Source organism: Falco naumanni, chromosome 7 (genome assembly GCF_017639655.2).
Source record: "Falco naumanni isolate bFalNau1 chromosome 7, bFalNau1.pat, whole genome shotgun sequence".
In the NCBI taxonomy this organism is placed as follows: domain Eukaryota; kingdom Metazoa; phylum Chordata; class Aves; order Falconiformes; family Falconidae; genus Falco; species Falco naumanni.
The window spans coordinates 62,399,650-62,424,814 of NC_054060.1; the positions used below are offsets into that span (position 1 = coordinate 62,399,650).

The 25,165-nt window shown below is 37.1% G+C and overlaps 1 protein-coding gene across 1 annotated transcript in view; it reads right to left on the reverse strand.

Annotated features, from left to right (window-relative positions):
• Positions 1 to 25,165, reverse strand: part of SLC25A21 (solute carrier family 25 member 21) — a 255,369-nt gene that overhangs the window by 87,394 nt on the left and 142,810 nt on the right. The window lies entirely within an intron of this gene.

Below are 25,165 nucleotides of genomic sequence, written 5' to 3' on the forward strand. Positions count from 1 at the left end.
AAAGGGTAACAGTTTCCTTAAAAAAAATTGCTTATTCTATAGCCACTGCTCAGCCCATATTATTAGAATAACATGAATCTGTTTTCTTATGACAAATTCAAATATATCAATTAATAAAGGATGTCTTAGGAAAAAGTAGTTAATGGTTCTTATGAATTGATGTTTTTATTAGGTGATGGCATGTTTGCTGTTTCATTTCATTACTTATCTGCCAAGGGGTTTCTTTCAACACCAAATCAGAATCTACATGCTACAATCATGTAACACATTCAATTTCAGTCTATGTGCTCTAGCTGCTGACACAGATAAATTGGACGAAACATAAAAATTGTCTACGTTATCTTTCAGCGCACAATTTGCAGTCTTCTACACAAAGGAAATAAAAATTGGATTCACCAGCTATACATCTACCTGTCAGTTGAAAGATGTGACTGTGTTGGATAGTGCATCTATAGCGTCTACACTGAGGTATGGAAGACACGGTGTGTTAATTTGGGCTTAGTGAGCGTGGAGCTTTTTGTTCAATTTGGGCATGAAGAGGGGGGCTCAAACGTGCTCACAACAGATTATGTAGATAAATGAAATGGATAAGATATACATAAAAATACCTCAGTGCGCCTTTGGAGTTTCATTAATAAGTTTGAATACTTTTCCTGGTTTGGGATGTCTGAACTTTTTCTAACATGAAGTGTTCCATATTATGAAAATATACATACAAACACACAGAGAACACATTAAACTGGACAGCAAGATATCAATGCCCGCACAGTCAAAAAAATGCATGTATGATTTATGCTTGGCTTCTGCATTTACATTGTTTTAACTCAACTGAAAATTTATATTAATTTAATTTATCTGTCTTTAAAGTGGGACAGATTTCACATTTGTCATGTTTTAGACTTATCTCCTGGGTGGCTATTCATTTGTTACTTAGGATATATTACAATTTTATGTTCAGATTTCACTAGACTGTATTTTTAGTCCCTTTTTCCTTTCCTCAATTAGGCATTTGTGACACCACTTTTCATACATTCCAGTAATCAATTCCAAAGCCATTCATCAGAATTTCAGAAGTCACTCTTGAAAAATTAGATACATGTGCTCAGTGTAAATGGGAATGCAATGATTTATGACACAGGTCATTCTGAAAACCCACGAGTTCTTCTCCAGTGACGTGCCAGAAATCACAACTATTACTATAGGGCTGTGATCTGTTTATTATACAGCTTATGGGTGGTGCGCCATGTCTAATTCATTTTTAATGTGTTACATTTTTTCTGGTTGATTTTTGAAAACAAGATTTACAGTTGTTTAGAGTTTGACAAGAACAGTAAACTGCTGGTTTAGTTAATAGGTTTTAAAATGGATTGATTAAACTATCAGCCTGTTTGCACTCAGTGTTCAAGCTATGAAGGCAGTATTGTTTTAAGTGCAACTACAGCAGTCAGCAGTTCTGCAAATCATGTGTTACGCATCCCTTGGGTGAAAAAAACATGGATGCTCAACCTAACCAGCAGGGAAGAAATTAAATTCCTGGGTTCTCTTCAGTTTACAACGGGGAGAGGGTGGCAATCACAACAGAGAAAGGGTCTTTCCAGAAGTCCATGATCTCAGTTACCTACTCAAGGGAGGGATGAGTATGTTCCCAAACTGTCCAGCTCTCAAAGCCTTGTTGCTGTTATCTGCTAGAAAGGTACTTAGGCAGCTCCTTCCCACTGGCAATATGAGAGCAACAAAGCAGCTGTCACACACACAGTACAAACCAAATGAGGTTTTTGATGGTGCTCACCACAGCTAAAAAGCCTGTGAAGTTGTTTACTGCTTTGGTATTGGCACAGCTTCTAACCACTGGTGAAGGGTAAACTTATAGAAAGTATCAGCTAACCAGTTTATAGTATAGATGCAGATATGGTTTCATCAAGAATATGAGGGCTGTTGTCCTCCATTAATGCTACTTCACAGAGCGTACAACTCTGGTTGTGTGACGCAGCAATGCCCATGCAGATATACGCCACAAACGTTTGGGCAGAGGGCATCTCTGCTGCTGGGAATGTGGGAACTCAGTCCTGCCTAGCAAGTCTAGCACAAACAGCCACCCCAGTGGTACCGAAGGGCTCTGGCTTTAGACTGAGTCAGAATTTCGCCCAAACTCTTGTAATTATGTACAGCCATTGGAATTAGATATGTGCTAAAGCAGAACCCTTGCATGCATTTTAAGTTCCTAAGTATTATCTTATTTACCTTTAGCCATCTTTGATTCAAGTATCAAGTTTAAGTCATCTGGGCTTCCTGCAGAATCAGTGCAGAAATGCACCTTCAAAGGCCAGTTGATCCCATCCAAATGTATCAAAGTATCAAGGGGATCAGGGACCGATGGAATTACTTGTCCTGCATAATTGTTCCTCTCTTTCCCTTGACTATAGATGGAGCTGTCTACCTTTGATACACTGCCAAGGGTCTAGCAAGTGCTCTTAAAGAAGGAGCACACATTTGTCGGTGGTCTGTTTTCTTAGGTGGCTGTTCAGGTTTTGATCTATAACAGAGATATTTCACATACAAATACAGCCAACTTTTCATAGTAGAGAGCAGGTCACTTAAACTTGCCAGCAAACTATTACCAAGTGTCCCCAGACTCCCACAATCATATCCTCAGGGCACAGCATCCCTGCAGGTGTCCCAGTATTTTGTGGAGGGCACCACAGGAGCAGCGATGGTGAAATATGGGCAGGCCGGCCACTTTGGTCTGTTCCCTTTCTCCACAAGACTGCAATGCCTGGGGTAGGGTGTGCTCTTTGGATATGTGATGTAATCCAGACTCTGCAGGATGACAAGGAAAGGGGCAGAAAGTCTAGAATAGGGGCAAGGCATGGGAGGAAGTTCAAAGGTGGCAGACTCGGCACCTCAGTGGCTTGAGCACCCACAAACATGCACATAAACTGTTACAATAAAAACACAGGTTTTATATATAATCACTGGACTTGCCCACAATCTAAAAGATTGCAGAAAAGAGAGATAAAATAACAAAATGCTTGCTGAAAACTGCAACAGAATTAGATACCAATGTGTATTTTGCTTAATCCCAGAAAAGCATGCATGGAACATAAAATTTCTGAAACTTAGTCCACTAAAACCTGAAAACAAGAATGCTCATTTGATTAAAAACTAATGCCAGAAGCACCCAGATGCTACCAGGAGTAAACATTTTTTTCTCGGTTTTGTGGGTCCACTCTGCAGATAGCTTGGCCCCTTTGTGTTTCAATTCTAATCATCCCACCCTCTCTTTCCCCACTGTTCCCCTGCTCAGAGCTGAGCTGGTATCACATATGTAATCTCACAGCTCTACACCTCCACACTCCTGGTGCCTCTCCTCCCTCCTGGAAAATATCAGAGTAGAGCAGTCCTGCCTTGTATAGGCTCAGGAAAGTCTACAGGTCCTGCAAAAGGAATCTGCAATGAGACTGTGCTAAAATAATGGGAGAATCCAAGCAGCAAGAGAAAAGGCAGGACTCTTGGGAGGGCAGGGAAGAAGAGGTTGGACTGTGGAAAAAAATCTGTGCCCAGGAAAAGAATAGGGACCCTGCATACTCAGCACCACACTGTGTTGTGGCCTCCAGCATGGACTGAAAACACTGTGGGCTAAATTCTAGTCTTTGCATATTCAGGAGCCTAGTGAAAGAAGAGGAAGAGTGAGTAAGAAGGGGAGAGAGAGAGGAGGAGAAAGGAGGATCTTACCTGTGACCCACAAAACCTGTTGAAGCCCACATCCAAAACATTCCATAGTAATATGTGGTACAACTCCTTCAGCAATACAGTGAAAGATTGAAAAGGGTTCACAAATCATATGCCCATCTCTGCAATGCCATTCCACTTGTCCCTTCTCTGACATTCCTTAAAAAAACTTCAAAGTGCAACAGAATACAATACACATCAATAACATTATATTTAAAGTCAGTGTTAAAATCATTGGGTGCTGTAGCACTGTACTGTGGCTTACATACAGAATGCCTGAAGACTTGTTTGAATGCAAGAAAAAAAATATTTCCAAGTAACCGCACGAGCAAGTGCAACCTACTACTTACTGTACAATAATTGCTTATTTTGTGCTTGATCCAGAGAAACTGTAATTTTGCAATAGCTTTGGCTTGAAGGTCAGAAAATCTAGTTCTAGATCTAAAAAAAAATAATCATATTTTTACTCTAATAGCTCTTTGCTTAACCTTAGATTAAGACAATAGGATTCATCAGCTGAAAAATGAAGGCCACTTGCAGGGGACAAAGATAAACATGGTATTAGATTTTACATGAATGGAAAGAATACTGACAGATCAGAGGATTATAAAACAAAAAAACCCTGTGAAACAGGAGTCAGGATTTAAATTGCTATGTGTTCCAAAGATATGTATCAATAATATCTTAAAAGTAATTTTGATTTCAAGCAATTCTCAGATTTAATATAGGAATTAAAAAGAGTTCCAAAGGATGAGTTTACATTAGTGGACATTAGGTTTCATCTAGATTATGTCTTCTCTCTGTTTCCAATTTTAGTTACTATTTTACCTGTGAGTGCCAGTATCTTTGAGCAGAAGAATGAGTTAGACTGGCTGTTAGAAGAGTATTTTGAAATCTTGTCTCCCCCAAGCTTGAATTATGTGAGCACGACTATCTTCAGACTTCTACCTACTGTTTTAAAAGACAAACTCTGCTGTCAGGGACCTTAGGAAGCCTGCGTCTGCATTCAAATCAAAGAAACAGCAGAAGTCAGTAGGGCCCTGAAGACAGAATCTTTTCTAAACTAGTCAGGGGAGGATTTCCTGCACATAAGCTCCTGCAACAATGACAAACGCAGCATGCAGTCTGCATTATATGGTGTTTCATGTACACTGCACAGCTCTACCTTCTCTGTTTCAGTTCTATCCCTCTAATCTGGGTGGAACGATTCCTTCTTGGCAATATTTCTGGCTACATTACCTACTAGATGATTCTGATAAAATACTAAGGATGGACTCATTTCAAAAGAAAAGCTCCTAGAATTAGCTCAAGGACCCCGTGGGAGTATTTCCCATAATTTGATTTGGTTTTAAGAAGCTTCCTCTTCTGGGTTTAGTTAAGTTTATCAAGCTGTATAAGGAAGAATGATTCAGAAAATAGGCATTTTTATCTTAATCACAAAAATAAAAAAATCATACCAGAAAAATGTATGTACCCCAAACTGCCACATGACATGCCTTTTCAGCATAGCTGATCTTAGCTTTTTAAGTGGTCTTTAATCCTGGGAAGTTTAAACTCTTTCAGTGTTTCCTCCGTAAAGTTAACCAACAACATTTCACAGAAATTAGGGAAGGAAGAAAATAATGATCCTCTTGTAGTACATTTATCTAGTAATTTATCACAGAAGAAAAACTTATTAACAACAACTGAAAGCATACTAAAGATATGTCTAGCAACAATGTCAGGGATAAAGATCAGAAATAGCAGACCTTAGTTTAAAACATATCACAAGGAATATATTGAGCAGCTGGAATTTATGAGCATTGATTATTTATTAAAATATTAACCTGTCTAAACCTATTGTGAAAAGTGACCGACAGCACATTTAGCTGCACTTGCAGAAAGACTACAGGAGAAAGCAGTAAAATGAATAGCCCATATTCAAATTTCCCTAAAACTCTATGATTAACATATTTCAAAAATGCCAGTTGTTACATCCATTTTGTTCTTGACATTCCTTTGATTTTATATTCCTTAACTAAAATACATTGCACACTTTCTATGAGTACAATATTTTCTGCACCTCTACCAAAAGCACATGCTTTGTAGTGGGAAGGAAAACACAAAACACCCAGCTCTGCACATGGATGGTAAGAAGATACAACATTTAGAAAACTTTCACTACTGATAAGATACTTGTCTGTTTTTATGGTTCTGGAAATATCCAGAATCTCTATTAGTGCAGGAGCTGAACACTATATGCAAGCCTAACGTACTCTGGTAAGGCAGATGGACTCCTTGCTGCTCTTAATCATGATGTTTTTCATCACAATCTAAGAAAAGGAAACCCGTTGTCATTAGGATAAACACTGATCATCACTAATGACCATGAGGTGTCCCAAGTTAAAACCCACACGGAGCTGCTGACCTGCGCACTATGAAAGCATGTCAGACATAGGCTTGAGAATCCGCCACAAGAGGTGGTGATCCCTGCAAAAGTTCTTGATCCTCAGGTGGGACAGCAAAGATTTGAACAGAATAAGTATTGAAGGAGATTCTTCTCTTGACATTTGGTCCTTGAACAGAGATCTGAGATGATGTGAAGAACAGGACTCAGTATTTGAAGGGAGTAGAGGTGATGCTGATATAAACGCACACTATAGGCAATGTCTGATATCAACAGGCCAGATTCAGCACCCCAAGCTGAGCAACAGTATCTTTTGAAAGAATAAGACTGATTCAGAATTTTTTTTTCTTACAGTTCAACTAAAATGAAATCCAGCAAAAAACCTCAATAATACTAATTTGGAATGACATTCTTGAGGGCAACAGCTCACTCTCTAGCACTTGGGTACATCACACGTGCCACACAGAGGGGAGATGCAGGAATACATCATGGACAGTGCTAAGACATAAAAATATTCTGTATCTTAAGCGTGCATGATTCGGCACCTGCAGCATAGATGTACATATGGCAATCATTTTAAGAATGGATCTATTTGACACAGAAATGGTTGGTTATTTTTTTTTCCTTTTAATTCATGTGAGGAGCAAAAATGTGACCTTCCATCTTGTTATTTAGATTAAGGGGAGTGTAGTTGTTGGAGAAATGAGAGGCAGGATATTAGTGGCTACAGTACTCGCTATAGGATCTGGAAGTTCTCACTTTGTTACAACAGTCTATTATTGAACCCTGTGCGCAAGTGAACATGCTGGAGGAATGTCTTAATCAGAGTTTGTAATTTTTGTCTTGCCTAGAGCTGTTACAGAGGTTTGAATGAAGAATTACACCACAGAGACTCAGAGGTCGAGGCACCTGTGTAGGTTTTTGGAAGGTCAAGTCCAAGTCTGACTTCTGATTCAGGAAGGGATGAATTTGAACTGGTTCTCTCACTTGTTAGCTATGTGCTATGATGATGAGGTTATTGTCTATTCCAGATCAGAGTTTACTCTGTCAATTTGATCTGGAAATTAAAAATTTATTACATAGCTTCTTCATAGATATTAAAAATATCATTGATGTATACATTAATTTATATTAATTTCACACACACACACACACATATATAAATAAATATATATTTCCCCAATGACTTTGAAGTTTTTCATTGACTCTCTGGATTAGCACCTGAAATCTCAAGGAACACATGACTGCTGCTGAGCCCATCATACTTTACTTCAGCGAGCATGAAAATGAGGACAAATAGATCAAACTATGGTGAGCTTCTGTTTAACTACATGACGGAAACCAGCACAGCTGGAGGCAATTCTTAGCAAATTGATCAGAATTCCTTTACTTTAACTACAGCTTAACTAATAAATAGACTTCCATAATTTTCTGCAATCAATCTAAATGTATTTGCAAAATTAGCAAAACATTTGATCTTGAAATGTTCACTAAATCTTAAGTATATAACTTTGAGGAACTTAACATAGTTTATCTTTCTGCCAAATTGGAAAAGAATAACTGTTTATAATAAAATCTTGTTAACTAAGTAAACTTTGTAGAAGTTGCATGTTCATAATTAATTTGCTATGTAACAAAACTAGTTGTTTTTTTTCTTTTCAAAATTAAATATTATTTTTTGTTTGCAGGCTTATTCTTGCCTTTTGTTTAAAGATATTTTTGGCTCAACTTCTGGAAATAGTAGTAATCCCACTGAAATCTGAAAAGAGTTTATGAATGTTGATGCTCTTGTTTTACCATTTTTTAAAGTAAGGACTTTTCATCCAACAATCTAGACATTTTTCTGGATGGATCTGTTTCTCTTAAGGGGCTTTTCAAATATTCTGTGAACAAGACAATCTTGAACTCCCTTTGAACATAACAGGCACTTGGAAAATTTAATGGAAATACACTTTTAAAAAATGTAGTTGATCTGGCTTTCACCCTTTTCACGATTATTTTTGCAGTTACAGACTGGCAAAATCTGAAAGTAATAGAAATATCCTATATGCTAAAATAAATGAATACACAACTCTTTTTTTTCAAAAGCCCATGTTGCAATCCCTCCTAAGGGACAAAAGAATAACAAGAAAAAGATGGAGCTTGAACTCAAAGCAAACATAAAAGCTTTACTTACAAAAAATCAATTACACACCCCAATTTGTTTTTACCAGCAGCCAAAGTAAAACCTGGTTAGCATGTTGCAGGATCCAAACACCTTGGATCTACATGTTTCACCAAATTTTACATTAGGGTTATTTCTAAGAAACAAACTAACAATTAGAGACACCTGTTAAAAGTGCCTGTGCTCTGTTCACACTTCATGTAGTATCTTAAAGTGACAGCATATTAAAATGTCAATGCAATTCTTTTACATTACAGAAGTATTTATAACAACAGAAAATGCAATTAAATTCTCTGCTTCTAAGTACTTGGAGTTCATTTGCTTAGCATACAAGAAAATTACTAAAATACACGGGTGCAGAAGGAAAAACTATTAAAAGTAAGATTATAATACTTCAAAACTCAGAATTACAAAAGACACGGACAGAAAAAAATCAGTATCTAGATTTCCCAGCCCCCAATTCTATATACTTAGTAATCACATAATTTCTTCTGTAGAGAGTCCAGCAATTTTAGATGTACAGGCCCACAGTGTAGAGTATTGCAGACAAAAGAAATATAACTACACTGAGATTATATATCCAAAACTTTGCCTTTGATTATGTGCCGAGACACTATACAACTTGCACATCAATGAAAGAATCTTTGAATTTTACCCCTCCAGCAGTCAGAGTTTTCTGAGTGGAAACTAAGTCACATTATGGACCATACCTGAGAAACAGAACGAGATAATACACCTTCAAACAGCTTCTACAGATCCTTTTAATAGAGATCACTAATACAGTGATGGTACATTTACAGCAAAGTTAAACAATAACTCCAGCTTGATGAAGTGGATTGCTATGGGAAAATTTCACTTTGAAAAACAGTTGGGAATTTAGAGGAAAATTTCAACAGATACAAAAGTCTACGTTTATCAAAAGTGAATTTCTAACAAAACCTGGCTCACAGATGCCATGTCATGAACTCAAGTCCATGCACATGGTCAGAGCAGAGCATCTGCAATCTCTGGCCCTATTTCAGTGCTTGGTGGTACATGAAGGGTGCTGTGCAGTCTTGTAACCATACCCTAGTGAAAGGTAAAATTAGAGTGTCCTTTAAAAATGCTTCACATTTTCTCATCTATTTAAAGTCATGGACATATATCACCCTGAATTTCCACAAAATCTCATGTTGTCATGCCAAATGATCCACCAACATTTGGGTGTATCTGATGTATTATTTTGGGCCACAGGACTTTGTGGGAAGGATTTAACAATATTTAATCAAGGGTATATTACTTTCACCCATCTGTCCTGACACATTGCCCCGGGTTACCACTTCGTAGCAGAAGGGACAAAATGAACTCTTCCCTCAGGTATTTTGGCTCAGAGCCTTAGCTTTAATGGAAGTAACGTCGAATAGATTTGATGGTGTGTAAGCTGTAGGACATGAAGAGCCACCACATTTTCACTTCTGGTACACCTCTGTTACTGGGGCAGTAACCTCTGCAGAAGGATGGAGGGGACTGCTTAGGGCTGTTCTTCAGGACACCCCTGGTAATCTTAGTGTGCTCCCAGAGGCCTTCTCTGGCAAAGGTGTGAGGCTGAGAGAATTTCAGTCCTTGCTTTGCTGCTGACTAAGGGAAATTGTTTCAGTTTTCTTCCTCTCTTTTTTTCTGTTCAATAGGGATTAAAACCTTTATGGTTTTCTTAGGACTGCTGCAGAGACTGCTGGCACAGTGTTCAGGATACATGAATTACAAGGAGCATTCAGCATCTGTATCACTTCTGCAGTTTCACACTAGCTCCCAAAGCAGTAGCTTTGTCATTTTGAAATCTGAAAAGTTTACTGAAAATTCTAATGACGGATCTCCAGAAGACATTTTCTTCTAAAATATTTGTCTCTGCTTTCTGAAATGTGACTCATCAAAACCTTAGCTGACCAAATTTCTCTTTATTCTCAGTTTTATTATGCTTCCGATAAAAATCCTGGTCTATTTTTCAAATATGGAAGCTTTCAAACACCAGTATTTACAAGAAAGCTGTCTGTTTACAAGCTAACTTGTCTACAGATAGCAAAGTAACCTCTTTCCGAAGGCTTCTGGCTACTTATTCACATCAATTGAAATTTGGTACAACTGCACAAATTATGTCTTCCAAGAGCACCTGTGAATTGGCCTTGTGCCGTACCAGTTTTATGATTTGTCACCCAAGACTAAAGTTTACATTATCCTTAAGCAATGTGATTAAGTGGGAGGAAGGACTGTGGGCCAAGCTTTTCAAAGCTGTTTTGTGAAGTTCCACTGCACTCAGGCTAGCCAAGAATAGTGGAGCTGTTGTAGCCCCAGCACACATGACACAACTCTGGGAGTTGTTCTAATTGATGCTGAATTCCTATTAGTCACAAGGGTCTGTCCTGGCAGCCACAAAAAGCTGAAGTATAAAAGACATTCTGACCATTGACTTCTTTCCAGAATTACCTCTCCCCATATAAGAGTTTGTGAGGAACAGGTGAAGCGGACTCATTAATCCACCTCTATACCACCTACCACCTAAGGATTTCTGTTCCATTAAGAAAATTTTCCAGTGCCAAATCTCCCTCAAGGTCCCTTGAGCTGTCAGAACAGCATAAAAAGACAAGAGTAAGATTTTGCCCTTGCTCTTCAACAGCTCTAAATACTTCTGCTGCATACATTTCTACAAAGGCTGCAGAGTGAGTAAGTAGAAATGGCATCATTAATGTATCTAATTGATCTCAAAATATTGTCTGGCTAATCAGGGAAAGGTTTCTGTGTATAGTAACTTCTGCAGCAGATCCAGCTGAAGATATCTAGTACTATTAACCTTGTTCTACAGGTGTGATTTTCTCTGGGATTGTTACTTCTAATGGATGAGATGTTTTTCATGTTACTAAGAATGCATGTTAGCATGATATGCTACTCAACCATTCTGTTATTACTTTTCTGATGATCTGTCGTGCAAATCATATAGTGGACTGAAAGAGGCTGGTTGAACCAGTGAATTAAGCCCCTGTTATCACAGGCAACTATGTCACATATGCCTTTATAAGTCACTTAACCCAAGAAACTGACTGAGCTCTATTATAAAGATAATTAGGAGGCTTTTTGTCTGCACAGGACATACTAGAAGGGGGCTCCACAACCTCATTCAGGTACCTAAAACCTAATTCCTGGTCTTAAATATATTCAGGAGAATTTAGACTAAATCTTTGTCCTAATATTATGTATAAGAAGACAAAAGATCAGATGACCATCCATCTTAATATCTAGTCCTTGCCAAAGGTCAGTAGAGGATCATTAGGCCAGTGCATGGCAAGATGACAAGTATATACCCTCTGTATCTCCAGGTTCCATGATTCTGGAGTTCAAGCTTCTTGCTATGTCCTTGCTCTCTCATACGTGAGAGCATCTAACTATGGCAACAGGTTTTATATATTGCCCTATATTTATTTGTCTACCTACGTTTACTTCCTAGCTAGAGCAGAACATTTCATGTTCCATTTTTCTCATGCTGCTCAGCAGAACTGACTGAAATACTCATACCACTGCCTGGACAGAGAGGTCTTCCATATTCCTCCTTCTCCAACTGCACTTACTCTTTGCTGGAGAGTTGTGGTTTTGGTTTTTGGTTTGTTTTTTTTTTTTTTTTCCTTTTCTTCTTGTTGTTTTTGAATTAGTTTTTGGCCAAGTTAGAGAGTTGAATCTGCTAAATGTGGGGCCAGCATGAGGGAGTGTGACCCTCCTTTGAATTATGAAATATTGTATTTGCTGAAGATGTAACACATAATTTCAGCCCTAATTACATATTTTACAGAAAAGTCAGCAGCTTTTTGAAATGTGCAATCATTTGTCATGGTAATAACAGCAACCAGCTTTTACAATATTGTGCAATTCTATTAACAGGCAACTTCAGGAATCCGTTACTCATTCAAATTGGACAAAGTATTTAGAAACAAGAATTAAGTATTGCAGAGCTAATAACTGAGTAGTCTGAAGAACAGGAATTAATTTACCCATGACTGAAATGGTTTGATGCCTCGGACTTAAGGTGTTCCATGATTAGTTTAACTGATGTAAGATTTCACCTAAATGAAAACAGGGAGGTTTCACCCTCAATTCCTTCTCCCCTATCCCTAATACTTTTTCACTGTGTGGTCCTGCTCCTTCCTCTGTGATAGTTCTGATGCTCATTGAACCCTTAATGGGCTTATTCAATTCATAAATTCATTAGAACTGTACCAATTACTCTTCTAGGATGATATGTTGTATAGGCCCATGGGAAACTACAAGGTTGTACAGCTTGTGTAAGGAGGAACGTTGCCAACGTGAAGCAGATAAGCATCTTGTCCTTTTAGCAACAACGAACTGCAGTTCGGAATTTCTTGTCTCATGAAACTGAAAACTAAATTTCAGTATATTCCTAAATTTCCTGAGACATATGCCATATACTGTTACAATGCATTACCTGTATAACAATAGAATTGTAAGCTGTTTCACTTTTTAGATATGTCAAATTGTTCAGATAATAAAACAATTTGGCAAGAAAAAGAAAGAGATATGAAAAGGAAAAGGATGCATTGCTATTCATTTAAAAATTCACCTTTCAATAGCTACATTAGGCAAGTCTTTTACCAACCTAACATTCTTGCATTATTTTTATTCCCTTTGTGGTGGAATTCACCTTACATGTTCAGAGGAACGTTTTTGTCCACATTAACTGGACTTCATATTCTAAGAGAAGACATAACACTATGAAGCATGTGCTATGAAAGGAGGTAGGAACAATGGCAATCATACAAATAAAAGTTCATACTTAGAGACACAGTAAATAAACACATATACGTCTTTGATTAGGATGCAGTTTTGCATTACAACAGAGCTGACCTACAGTACGCAGCCACTAGAAAACAAATACTTTTTAGTACCTGAATTTTCTGATATATCATCAACCTGAATCAGTTTTCCCTGCAGTTTTGCAATTGCTAGATCTGACATAAGAGAAACGGTGGGACCATACTACACACACTAGAGAAGCAAGCTAGATGGCAAGGAACCAGGAGCTGGACTAACTCTTTTAGTGTCAGACCACCTTTTCATCAGATTAAATGTAACATCATACTCCACTTGAATGACAGTGTATACACACATGCCTTTTATGCATACTTTTAGCATACAGTCTGATGATTGCCACTGATGGCCTGCCTGGGTTGTCCCCTTCTTTGTCCTGGTATTGCCTGTTACACAATTGTGTGAGGAACCAATTCAGGAAACCAAGCTGGTCAAAAAGAAACCCAAGGAAAATGATTAATTGATTAGTTTTCCACTGTGCCAGCTCCCTGAACGGCCACCGTACGGCAGCATGTCATGGGAACAGATGCAATTCCAAAAGAATGGAGTTTAAAATGTTGCAGAACCACATTTTCAAATGAAATATGTCTTCATTCACTTGTTTCTAAGATACAAAAAAAAGTCAAAAAAGTTTTTTTTCATTTTTCCTTTCCTAATTTGTATTCCAATTTAGCAATCTCAGAACTATTTAATTTCATCCTTCCAGTTAGTAGCTGACTCATTCAGAGAAAAGTATCATGAGACAGCAGAATAATCTTAAGACCTGCTGCTGTCTACAGGCACTTTTCCCAACCCAATTCCCATTTGTCTTGTCCTCCTTCTGCCCTTGTACTGTCTCTGACACTTTGATTCTTGTGTTGGGTTGATTCAGCTCACTAAAGTGTTAGAGAAAGAAGTACCCAATGTACCTCTTGGGAGAAACCATCTTGATCTAAGTCACTACATCTGGGCAGATGCTAGATGGATAATATCACGTACAGGATGCAAAAGTATACGTCCCTTCTCTCTGTTACAGACCCTGAACATATGTACATATGAGCGCTCACAGCACTTTCTAACCAATCCACTGCAGACACATATATGGCAGCCAGTACTCAGGTATTGTTTTGCTCCTTCTCCAGATTTAGGGAAATGGATAAAACAGAATAAGGAATGGCAATACTTGTGTGGTTACGAGAGTTTAGTACAGCTATGGGTCAATCATCTGTTGCCAGGATAAGGGAAAACTAGGAAGGTCACAGCACCTCTGAGGCACAATCCCTTCTGTGTGCTGCTCTTCAGCCGGTGCCGCCGAGCTCTGCCCCGGCTCAACTCGGGTTGTAAAAGCACAATCTAACCCACTGCCTTCTCACCAGGGAGTCATCAGCTTACTACAACATTGCAGCAGCTAAAAACTTGCAAATATTTCCTTAGGTTTTTGGTGGTTTTTTTACTCTCTTGAGAAATAAATTCAAAAGACAGCTCTATTGTGCCAAGATTATTTTGGAGATGGTATTTTACTTGCATCCTACTCAACGTGAAGACTCTTGTTTCTCAAAACCCCCTCTAGACCTAGAATACACAGTGATGCATCTGCTTGTAAAAACATACAAAAAGCATAGTTCATAAAGATATTATCTCTCCTTTTGTTTATTTATAGATTTACTTGGCACTTACTGGCGTAATGGAGTTATTTTAGGGACATACTTAAATACAGTATTAATGGCCAACTTCTCTGAGAGAACTATTGGCATTGCTACAGTTACATTGTGCTTCCAACATATACAGCTTTATTCTCTTGTATCCATAGCTTCTAAAAGCCAGCTCAAATACGAGTAAGTAAAAAAGCAATGTAAAGAGGTAGAAAATTTATTTTCTGTTTATTGTAAATGAAGATGTTAAATAGTGATTTTCCATACTTTAAACTACGTCCCACTCATTTTACTACATGACTAGATAATAATAAAAGTAATCAAAGGTCCTGACCCCCCTCTTTTTTTTTCTTTTTTTAACAAAGTGGTTCCTTGCTTGTTTTATTTTAGACATGTTCTATCCATGGTTAGAAATCAGGCATGACAGTGGTCTGATGCAAAATTTTTGTCCATGGAGAAACCAGGCATGACCACGGTCTACCCCTGAATGTGATCTTAATGTTTTATACCACTGACAAATCATTAACATCTGTTAATAACTCACCCAGCTGCTTTGTTAGATTGTTTTAAGAAAATCTTATGTACACCATAGATGTCTCCAACTCGTAGCCTATGTAACCTTTCCCAGCTGCTTAATCCTTATTTAAAATACTACTTTAAAATGCATACATTTTTAAAACTATCCCATTTCTTTGTCTCCAGACTACTTTTGTAACTGTGCTAACATCTGTTCATTTCCACTCCCCAATTCCCATCTTAAATACTTATCTTCAGCATGTATTTTTTTTGTAAATAGAATCCCATGTACTTTCTCACCTCCTAGCCCTCTGCTTTCTGTTTTCTGTTCTTGCTCTCATTCCACTCTATCCCTCATGGTTTCACTTGACTCATTACATTTTAAATACAGGGTTGATACAGAAAAAAGAATATTTAAAGATCTTTTCTGATTATCTCACACTAATTTAGGCTTTGGAAAAGAAAAATGGGGGCATGCATCTACTGTGTTTAAAGGGAATAAAAAAAAGGTGGAACAATATACAGTAAAGGGAGTGTAGGTAGCTCTTAGGGATGAAACTGCATAATGGAAATATTGGAACATTAGAAAATACTTCCTGGCTGTGAGAAGCAGTAGGCTATGCAGCAGCTTCCCAAGGGAATTAGAGGCAGCTTGTCACCTGGCACACTTTAAAATAGGCTGGACAAAAGCTGTGGTTTGGGGCCAAGCAGCTAACAGAAGCAAGGAGAGGAGAGGCAGGATGAGGTGAGGCGAGGCTGCTGAACTCAGCACCAGGCTGGGGATTTCTGAGTGCTGGTAGAGCAGGGGCAGGAGGCAGGACATGATGGACACAGGCTGTAACACCTCATTTGGGAACTGGCTGTGATTTTAAGTGCTGTTTCTACTGAAGTAGACTAAATTGCCTCCAGTAGAGCCCCGGATAAAATGCAAGCATTTCTGGTACCATTCCTCATTGCCATGAATGAGCAAATGAGTAGGTGAACAGATGTCTCATTCAAAATAAATAAATCAGATTGATAAATGATGTCCAGGATAGTCCACATTACATTGAGCACTAAGACTCAACATAGTTTCTTTCTTACTATTAGAGTATAAGGGGTACTGAGGCAATTTACATAACTCAAAAAAGATACATAAGTTACAGTAATTCTTTTTTTTTTTTTTTTTTTTTTTGTGGACAGCAATACAATGGCGTATCCTGAGGCTGTGGGAATCTAAATAAAAAAATTAAACACAACTATTGTGTTTAACACAAACCATAACACACACCATAATACTACAAGGTACTTTCTGTACAAACATGGCTATATTTTCCCAAATCTGCCAGCTGACCCACATATCCAAACTGTTTCAAACTGAATTTCATTTTTACCATGAAGATTTGGTCATGGTTTCTGACTCATGTAAACATCCTGATTATCTGTAGAAATCTTGAGATACTAAAAGAGAATCCAAGTGTTTCTACACTCTCTCTCATTTCTTTGGTAGGGTCTAACTAGCGAAGCTGCCAGCAGTGCAGTGAGCATATTTTAGAGGGCATTTAGTCCTGGGTTCTCTCCTTTTTCTTCCTTTCCCTGTCAGACAGTGCCATGAAAAGGGAACTGTTCTGTCATATCTCTAACCCATTCAAGGTTCTCCTCCACAATTACAGTTTTGGAGCTTTTTGGTCCCATTTGCCTATTCTGTCTAGAAGAGGGTTATTTGTAGCCTCATTATGAAAGGAAATATTTTCATAAAATTAAGATAAAAATAAAATGAAGGAAAAAGAATCAGAGCTTGCTTGGATTTAAACTGCGAGTGCACAACGGGCAGCTCATGAAATCACAAAATGCAGTCCATGCCATCCTCTTGCAGCTGCATCATGCAGACACAGCTAATCAACTGCAGGTTTTTCCAGTGCTAGAGAATTTAAACATGAAGAAACTTCACTTTCTCTACCAAGGAAGATGCTGTACCAATACAACCAAATATGTGTGTGTACATTTATTTTTAAAACATGTAAATATATAGATGCCAATTATAGAAGGGAAACCCCTCAGGGTCTTGTCAAATTGTAAGTTCTGCCCGTGTAGTTGCCAGGAAATGTTTACATCAACTTTATAAGTACTGGAAACCTAAACACAAAAAGAATATTGTGATATGGCATTAGAACGAAAGCAAAATGTAATGTAAAGGGACCTAAAATGAACTATTTTAGCTCATTGTCCAAATTGGAGGAAAAGCAAAATAAGAAGCATAAAATTGTTAAGAAAACAAATGCATATTTACGTTTTGCAAAAGTCCATAGTTGGAAGGATTGTCACTGGTAGGACTGATAATATTCAATGTGTCTTGTAGCATGATTTCCATTTATTCCCCAGATCAGCTGCACAAGGAATCATCTGTAAGGGTTCTACTAGACAGAGCTGTGCTTTGGGGTATGTAAAAGGACATATGGAAAGATGTACCAAAACAAAAATCTCAGACAAAATTACATACTACATTTTGAGGAGGACTAAGGCTACTCCAAGTCAGCTTTGATCCAGCTTCCTTTCAGAAACCTAAACCACACCTTCTGCAGTTACTGGACTGAGAAGAAAATATGCAAGAAAACCATCACACATTCATCAGCCTTGGTTCTTGCTCAGGCATTCTTTCCTTTTTTCTCTCTGTGGGAGACTGTCCTGCTTCCTCTTCTCCTGAAAAGCTCATCACCTCATCTACTACTGCCTCTCTCCTCAGTTCTCCCATGATGGTCTCAACACTTGCTTCCTTTACATAGAGCCATTTCTCTTCCTTCTAGCATAAGGGACTGGACAGCTGCATCCCTGTAGTATGTACATAGCTAATTAGGCATCTGGAGTTTTCATTTATTTCATTTTATTCACCTAACAACCTCAGAAACAAGTAAAGGATCCTTTAAAATGGAAACAGAGATTATATTGTTCCATCCTGAGCACGTTGAAGGCGCACATGGCTTATTTGGTGGGCGTTAGAAACTCCAGGTTGTTACAGCTCACAGGTGACTCAAGAAACTGAGGGTACTTTTGGTATGGCCAGCGAGACAGCACAGATAACATGTAACCCAAAGCGTGGTATCATCATACCACGCTGTCAGATGGAAATTATTATTTTATGGTTTTCCAGCTGTTTAGAAAAGCACCTAGTATTCATTAAAAAACCAAAGTAAATGATAGAATGCTTAATGAAAATTAAGGAAAAGCTTGAGAAAACAGACCTCTGGTAGTCTGATTTGATGGTGCACAAATTCAGTGTCTATCAAAGAAGGGATAAGATTATCCGAAATCAAGAAACAATGCATATTATAGTTTTTACAAAAATCTACATTGATTTGAAATGAGGATATCATCAAGCAATTCTGTCATTTGATCACAAATAACACAGTATCACATGAGGAGATGATGAAGCTGCATTTATACAGTTCCTTTTATCCCAAAGGATCTTGACACTCTTTATGAAATATACATATGGCATGCCCATGAATAAGAAAAAAGCACATAGGAACAGAAATTCCTTTGACCAGCACTGCAAATCAGAGCATCTGTTTAACAGTGCACATCAATATTGTTTTTTAATTCAGGGAAGGATTTAAATTGGAATAGTACATCTAGCAGGAATTATTAGCCTGTGTGCCCTTATTAATTCCTAACAGATTGTATGTAGAAGGAAAACACAGGGCAAATTACAGAGTCCTGGATCACATCCACATCCAAATTATTGTAAACTTGAGATAAGTTCATATTATACAAAATTTGGATCTGTAACGGAATATTCAAAGTATTTCAATGCTGAAATTCAAATGCCAAAACCAGAGTGTAAGCTACAATATGCACACAAACCCTAAGACCAATTGTGCCAAAGGCCACTGATAAATCAAGTAAAACTAATCCCAGAGAAAAGCCTTGACATTTGGTTGAAATAAGGACATTAAGTTGAGTTGGTATGGGATTATTTTTACTAGGTTTTTGTTTTTTTTTTTTTTTTCCCTCAAAATGAAAAAAACATTTGTCAGGAAGTGATCAGTTTCAATACATTTTTATACACTTTTTCTAGATGACAATGGATGTTGTTCTTTACATTTTCAAACCAAAACTTCTGTTTCCCTAGTTCAAAATCATGTGTAAGTAGTTGAAAACAAAGATAAAAATAAATGGAAGTGAAAACTTCCAAAATTCAGAATTAATTAAATGAAGAGTTTCATGGCCAAAACTCACTGTTTTTCTAACAGTCTTCTGAGAGTTCAACTGTTCATTCCAGTACAGAATTGTTTGCTATCCTGATAATTTTCCCAGGACAGGAAGACTGTTTTCTGCTTAAAACTGTTCTGAATCTAACTAGAGCAATTTGCATCAAGTAATGTGAGCTTAACACAGCCTGATGCGAACTAAGTGAGCTATGGTCATTTGGAAATGGCACCATTGTATAAGGACAATGAACTCTTCCTTAAACCAACATTTTTCAGAAACAGATTCCACTACTGCTCACTCAAACAAAAAAGACCAGAAATCAAAGAGGAATTAATGATATAAAGGAAGTAGCTCTTGCAAAACAACAGATGGAATGAGATCGGAAACACATGTAGTAAGCTGAACTTTTTTAATAAGACCAAAATGACAGAATTGGAACAAAGGAACAAAATGGATAAACACGCATACAAATCAGCAGAACAACTGCTGACTAGAAATGGGTCTGTAACGCAGAGTCCAAATTTGGACTTAGATCCCAAATTATTTTCTAAATTCAGGGCTTTAGATCCATGATGTTGGTCTAGATTTTTGCAGAAAGAGTGGCAAACCATAAAATCTCTATGATGACTAGAAAACTTTCTCCAAAGTTTCTAGGGTGGATTATTTGCCTCATTTTTTTAATGCTGATATTATGGATCACACATAAGATGTAAAGTCAGTTTACATGAAGATTCTAATCCAATGCTGAACGGTGTAAAGTGTTAAAGTAGAAGGAACATGGACTGCACCTTCCCCAGATTCTGCCAAAGGTGAGAAACAGCTTTAAGAAACACCATGGAAGTCAAATAGGTTGATCAGGAAAACAAGCTATACTTGTTAACTTATCCCTCTCATAAATTGACGTAAATGCTTTTGAAAGAATGCCTCCTGGGTCCCTCTTAGGCATTGCTTTCCAAATCGCACACCCATCCCAATGTGAGGCTTATTATGAAGACACAATTATGTCTGAAATTAGAAAAGATTGTTTAAATAAAGAGCAAAAAAATTTAAAATCAGATGGAACTATCATTATTTGAATTAACCAAAGAAGTACTAAAACACTGCCTGTTGGAAATAAGTTTAACTTGTTAGGAAACTCTTAACTTAATTAAACTTTGTTTAATTTATTAATAAACTGGACTTTCTCCAAGTCCTTTAAGTGGTAGTCGGTCTACAATAACATTTAGAACTCTTTGAATGCATTGAATACAAGTGAAAATCCTCAAGTAGTATGAACTAATCTATCTTCACTGAAGTCTGGAGCACAATTTTGTATTAGTCTGACATGAGAGAAACCATCTTTTTTTCAAATATTTGTCTCAAAATGTATAGTGATGTCAAACTACTGCCAAAATGAAAGAGGTAAGTAAATGATTCATTGTATCCGCATAATATTTTTCTTGTTCACAGGACTTTCAGGCACAAATATTTTCAGATGTGTTGTGTATTTGAAAGTTTCTGGTGATGTCTTGTTGTTTTTTCCTCTATTATTTGAAAGCACTTAATCGTACACTTCTTTGTATGTGTCTTCTATTAACTTCTGTCATGTAGATAACTGTTAAAGAAGTTTCAAAGTATGGTTTCCATTTCCTAACTACACAATACCAAGTCACATCCAAAATGACTATTTCTACTTTGATATGCTTCACAGTTCATATGAATACTTGCACAGGCAACTTTGAAATTTGTTAAGAGCAGTGGAGTCATTAAAATTCAGCTGTATAAAAATTGATGGTAATCAATGAAAAAGAGAAAGCACATGTAAAGGTAATCAGCTTATAAACCTGAGGAAATATTAGCCAAAATTTTATTTTGAATCATAGTTCTAATTTTGCAATATCACTTTTGATTGCAGACATTTTTTTAGGTGTTAAAATGTAATAGCAAGGAAAAATATATGTTAGCACATGTAGTTTGGAAGTTAACAAGCTCCTGAAAATGTCAGTTTAATGTCAGCAATGCAGGAGTAGGGAAATTAAAAAAAAAAAAAAAAAAAAAAAAAAAAAAAAAAAAAAAAAAAAAAGTTGTTTTTTTCTGAAAATTCAAGCTGTTCAAGGCTATAAGACTACATGAGAGCATAACCTGGAGCCATCAGACGGACCACAGTAACATCCTCTGGTTATCAGTCAGGCTTGCTTGACTGATGCCTCAAACAACATTAGCTTTCTCTTGATTTCAGACAACTCCCTGTAATTCTCTTCCTTTCACTCTCCAACTACACCTCTAAGCCATTGCACAAGTATTAATTTTCCAACAATAAAATGTTATTAAGTTCTGAATTTTTTAAGTTTGCTTAAGTCAAAACATATGACACTAGGACACAAAGGACAAACTCTAGCTGGAAAAGCACTTTACTACTTTTTAATTTTAAAGTAATATATACGACAATGTCTTGTCCTATGTATCATAATTTAGCATACCCTTTTGTCATCCTTTGGTAAGTCTGATGTGTGAAAATTACACTAGAGCCTGCATTACATTTAAAATCCAAAAAAAGGGTCCAAAATAAGCAAAAATAATTGTTTATCCAGAGCAGGACAATTTTCTCCTCACTTTCCAGCGAAGAAAGATCATCTAGGTATTTTAAGTAAAAAGTAGACCCATGCCTTAACTGTATCTGTACCAGAAAGCTCTTAATTGCTACGTCTCTCCCTGCTCATATATAGGCACACACATAAATCCTTACTGAATTCTGTGAAAACTGAATTCAGGACAACAAGAACAGAGATTCAGTGCTTTATTTAGTCTATAGATGGCTAAATCCATCATAAGGGTAACCGATAACTAAAACATCTATCAGAGTCTCTGTTATACTGAGACATTAAAAGTTTCACACAGTTTTTTAATAGTGTCTCAGCAGAAACTGCACCAATATATCTTGTAATTGAGAAAAAAGCTTTATTTCAAAGAATAAGTGGATTTCATAGAGCTAAAACAATGGATCATATTTGCCTCCATCTAGTTAGCTCTCATATAAATGCCTTAAAGCAATGAGCTTTGGTGTTCACATAGATAACAAAATAAAATGATTTTCAAATGCCCATTTAGCAAAACCCAGTCCATTAAGCATTTGGCTTGTCTATTGATTATAAACATGTATTTATATGCATATCTTATTCCTCCCTTGATGTGAGGAGATAAACAAGTCTAGCATTGTTATTATAGAATAATAGAAAATTACTAAACACAGAAAAGTTATTGCAAAATATTGTCACAAAAGAGCCAAGCCATTTTCCAGGGTTTCAAAACAATCTCTGACAGGGACTTTATTTTCTCCAATTTTTTATTAAAAACATACACACACAAAAAAATATCAACGAAGCAATGATGCTAAGCCACCAGTTCACTAGATGTGAGCCTTTGGCATCTTCCCTAAACTCCTTCAGAATGCTAACTTAGATCAGTAAGATTCCACTAATATGAAAAGGCCATGGATGGGAATCTGTCCACCAAAAAAAAAACTTTATAAAAAAACCCCAGGAAACTCAAAACACCATAAAAATTAAGCAACAAATGGTGCTTTTAGACATCCTTTCACCTAACCTTAAGGAAAAAAAACAAAACTGAAGAAATCATCAAAACTGTAATAGCTGGAAGTGATTAGGAAATGACAGCTTATCAATACCATGTTGAAAAAGAGTAAGTGCACTGCAAGAAAGGAATGAAGGAAAGGAAAATGTATTAGAAAACGTTCTAAAACTAAAGTTCAGAATTAAAAACAATGTTTCATTTGAACTTCTCCAAGGCTGTTAAAGAATTAATCTGCTATAGTAAATTTGGTCCATTACAAAACGAAAGGAAGTGGCATGATGTTAGGAAGAGGGAATGGAATGACAGATGAGATCAAAGGATATTCTATTCTTGGTTTTGTCACTGGCTTTCAAAATGTATATATTTTGAAGTGCTAACATCTGCTAAGACCAGCAGAAAAGTACTGCAAAATCTGTGTAATATCTCTGAATACATCTGCATCAACAAAACATATAAACCTATCACTCGGGTGCTGCCTACTTCTGCAAAGCTGCAGCTAACTCGGTGGAAGAGTTAAGTAAACTTCACTTGAAGTTTCTTCAAATGAAGAAATTTGCTTAATGGCTTTTTTACTTGATTCAGCCCCTTGGTTTCACCATGATCCATAATGTGATTTTTCTGCACACCTTCTGTTCTCTTTTTTTCCCCTGCTTTCTTTAATTCCACTGTTTATGGACGCAGATTTCACATTTAAAGAGTTCCTAATTTTTATTATACTTTTTAAAAAATTGATAAAGCTTCAGAAACATCCCTGTACACTCTAATGCTTTCTGTTTCTGGATCTTGGATCTGATTAACATTTTCAGTACTAAAAGTATACAAAACCAGTAAAATCTGGAATAGAAATGGTGAAATCTATCCTTGTAGTCCACTGTATGTGTGGTTTCTGTCAGAAAGCTGGAAGTACATCTGTTGATTGCCAGTTTATCAGAACAGATGTGCAATTAATGCTTTTTATGATATATGATATGTGGCATGTCCTAAATCATGAATGACTCTGAGGATATGTATTAAGTTCTTTCAACCAAGACTGGAAGCATAAGGATGTGCAGGATGACAACCTCAAAGGCACCAAAGACATGAGAAGTAAATCACTGATTTATACATTTATACTACAGAAGAACATGTCTCCTGGTTTAGTACAAAGAGGAAAACAGGAAGAGGTAAAACCAAAAGCTTGAGAGCTATAAGTGAATTATAGCACAACCTGCCAAAATTAAGTCACTAAAGCACATCTCATCAGGACCACGTGACAGCAGAGCAAGACACTTTTTTTTTTCTTTTAAAATTGGTCTTGTATTTGTTTTGCTTGTACCCTGTTGTTTCTGAGTCTTTAATGTCAATCTTTTTACGCAAATCTTGTTTTAATAGCAAGGTCTCAGTGGTACTTGGAGGGGCAGAGAGGACCCTTGACACTACCAGGTTTATTGTCTCTATATGAATCAACATATTCCATACTATGAAGGCATACAGAAGAATTGCCTGAGCCAACTCCAAGCCCTGAGGAGTACCTACAGCACCTCAGCAGCAGTTAACGTGGATGGAGCCTGCATTAGCATCCTCTGGTGTTGGACATGGACCACAAAGAGATGGCCTCCTTCTGCAAAATGCAAGCTTGCAAGCTGCAGAAAAGTGTATCTCAAAGTCTTAGGCAAAACCTAGAATGTGATTTAAACAGAAGCTGCAAATAAATCCACAATGAGCTCACATATTGGCTAACTGGAACTAGAATCTCAAGTCATCATTGACTCCTTCAAGCGTATTTCTGAGATCCACAGCTGTCCTCATAATTTGTTTTGGGTTGATTCATCTCCTAGTGAAGCTTTTCTGTCTACGTGACTGAAACCTAGAAGGAGCTCTAGGAGCAGTATATGGTAATTATTGGCATTGCCCATAACACACGGCGGGAAAAGTTTTCTCTTTATTTCACACTTCTGCATTCTGGTTTGCTTTTCATGTGTGGTAACACTCACTTATGAATTGATATGAAAACTAATAAGCATAGAACAGCAAAAAGACATCCAAGAAACTAGAAACACAATTCTTTTTCCATGGCAATAATCAGCACTTAAAAAACTGTCATTTGACCAAATTTTCCAGGTCACTTAACCATTTATGCTCACATAAGCACAA